This window comes from Manis javanica, chromosome 12 (genome assembly GCF_040802235.1).
Source record: "Manis javanica isolate MJ-LG chromosome 12, MJ_LKY, whole genome shotgun sequence".
In the NCBI taxonomy this organism is placed as follows: Eukaryota; Metazoa; Chordata; class Mammalia; order Pholidota; family Manidae; genus Manis; species Manis javanica.
Window position 1 is genome coordinate 11074702 of NC_133167.1, and position 2909 is coordinate 11077610.

At 41.8% G+C, this 2909-nt stretch overlaps 1 long non-coding RNA gene across 1 annotated transcript; it reads right to left on the reverse strand.

Annotated features, from left to right (window-relative positions):
• Positions 1-1611: 1611 nt before the first annotated feature.
• LOC140844733 (uncharacterized) lies at positions 1612-2271 on the reverse strand. The gene is made up of 3 exons (XR_012123214.1): positions 2087-2271; positions 1888-1915; positions 1612-1817 (listed from the first exon to the last, which is right to left on the reverse strand). It is a non-coding gene; the product is annotated as an uncharacterized lncRNA (long non-coding RNA).
• Positions 2272-2909: the final 638 nt, after the last annotated feature.

Here is a 2909-nt window from a genome sequence, read left to right on the forward strand (position 1 = left end):
TTTAGCTGGTGGCCAATATGTGATCTCTAAAGGTATGTAAAAATGACTAGCATATAAATTATACATCATTTAGCTGTGAGAAACTAAGAAAGTGCCTTTTCAGGAGGCCCAGGGTAGATTATAATCCATTTCTTCAGAACCACTACTAGTGAATCTTCATTATCAAGGTCTCAGCTGAGCTATCTAGTGACAACTCTAGAATGTCTTGGCTTTTTAAGGTAATGTTTTTTTTTTTTTTTCCCCTATTTTTTTTTGGAGAATATAGGGAAATGAGCTGAGATTTGCTTGGAAACTAAGCCTGGGTAATTCTACATATTGCCCCACTCTCAGCCTCATCTAGACCAGGGATTACTAAAAGGTTTCATCTTGTAAGTGAAGACTGATTGATTTATAACAGATATCTGAGGGGCGGTGTTAAAGCTTGCGGAGGCATCTTGGTTGTTGACGGATGTTGGCTCTGGGCAGTGGACAGGGGAAAGGCAGGTGGATGCCTGGTTCTGCCCTTCTTGCTCTAGGCTCTTGTTTTTAAAGTCTGAGGCAGAACATGGATCCTCTGTCATTTTATTGAGGTATGATACTGCCATGTCAATTAAAATTTGACTTCCTCCTTAGCATGTCCAGATTCAGCTAAGATTGCCAGATAAAATACTGGGTGATCAGATAAATGTGAAGGTCAAGTCAACAACAATTACATTATAGTATAAACATGTTCCAAATATTGCAAAGGATACTCTTATATAAAAGAAATAGTTTATCTGGGATTCAAATTTAATCAGATACCCTATATTTTTACTTGCTAAATCTGGCATCCTAAAGTCAGCATTTAGGGCACTTATTAGTGTCCAAGTATCTGGATTTATACGTCACCTATCTCCACTTGCTTCCGGGTATGCAAATTCATTGAACAGTGGAATAGTTTTGCGTATCTCAGAGTAACTCAGGGAAAATATGCAAACTAGTCCTGAATGACAGAAGTTTGATAAATTCAAAGAATGTAGAAAAGGAGAGAGGCCATGTGATTTAAAGGATTAGGGCATCAGTGGAATGTAGGAGTCAGGAATGTTCAATATTGTAAGCTGGGGTTAAGCTGTCTGGAGGAGGCTTTGGTAGGTAAAAACAGTTGGCCTAGAAGACACTCTGAGGAAGGAATTTGGAAAGCGAAAAACAGTGCAGCACCGATTGTGGCTGGTTCTTCCAAACCTGCAACTCCTTCCACATTAGGAGTTTCTGAAATAGTGGAGGGAACAAGAACAGACATTTCCTAGGGCTCAGGCTGTCACTTGGCTTGGAGTGGAGATTATAATTCTGTGTGTGATTCTGAAATACAGCGGTGATAATCTTTGGAGTCCTGCCAAAGCATTCCAAAATAATATTCTTAACACTTTAGCAAAGGGCGGGTGGGGAGAACAAGCCTTTAAACAGAGTGCCAAGAGCAACACTTTGTATTCTCTTCCCTGCCTCTCCCTTTTTCTCTACTTGTGCATGTGTATGCATATGAAATGCTATAGTTTGATTTAAATCACACTCTTTCTTTTTGCAAGAATCACATGCACCCTAAGCTTTGTAAAGCAAAAGAACAACAGGAAAACTGGAAAACAGAGTTTAGCCAAATTTTAAATTTGTGAGCAGCCAAAGAAAAATTTATGTCTTGTTGCTACTATTAAAAGCCATTTCCCCAGCCGTTTCACTAGATCTCTGTGTGCTGAAGGGTTACGCTGTAGGGTGGCAGATCTTTGTCATCTTGGTAAGTTGCATGAAATCAGCCAGGTGTTTGATGACTGCCATTTCGAGTTGTGATTGAGCTTTGCATTATCCATCTGAAATTGCAGTAAACGTTTGACTTTGAGCTTCTTAAAAAATCCAGCACAGAGCTTTCTTTTGACTTACCGGCATGTTTCATTAAGCACCAACATACCTGCAGAGAAAATGGGGTTAAGGACATTCATCAGATCATTTTCTCATAAAGTCTAGGTATTGAGCAGTTTAGAAGGAAATGCGCCCACCGGCCCCCAAATGAAGCTGCCTCCTGAGAGCTCTCCCACTTTGATGTGTTTCCTCCTTATAGTGCCACTCTGGCATTACTTACTACAGGGTCCCAGGAAGATGAAGGCACGGGAAACAGAGCAGGTGCCAGGCAGCTGGATTTCCTCTAAAGCCTTTTCCTTTGAAAGAAGCTTCCTCCTTTCGCAGGTTCATCAGCAGCCTTGTCGGTGGTTTTGCAGCCCTGAATAGGAGTGCCCCTGCCAGCTCACAGCACAGCCGGGTGCTAAGTGTCTGTCTGCTGCAGTGAGCCGGTGCCCCCGCAGAGCTTTCGTGTCAGCTGTTGGTGTGCACCAGGGAAGCCAGGAGGCCGACGGTACTTCTCCTCCACAACCTTCCCCACTTGGTCTTGCAAGTAGCAAGAATGTCACGTTCACCTGAAATGCTGATGCTCCGCTTCTGATTTGTGCCCTTGCTAAAGCCTGTCCCAGTGGAATTTAAAAAAGCAGGAAGCCCAGCTTGGGTGGTACATTATTGTTTTGTGGCCAATGGGTCATGGGGGATATGGCGAAGACAGTGTCTCTTAGATGATGGACAGGAGCAAGTTCCATTTTCTTCCTATAATTTCCATTTATCCATATAACTGTTGAGTTTCTGACAATGGTAAGAAGAATATAGTTGTGGAAGTCATTCTGGATAGGAAAACTTGCTAAACCCATACAGGTACATATAGTAGTGGAATGGGTTAGCAGTTAGTCCTAGAGGTAAACAACAAATAGTGGGGAGGTCATCCCTTATGCGTGATCACTAAACTCTGGCTTACTCAACTACTGCAAATGGCCTGAAATTTAGATCAATGAAGAGCTGAACAAATCTCTACCTTAATAGTCATGTATTTGATTTGTAGATTACATTAATAATTTGTAACC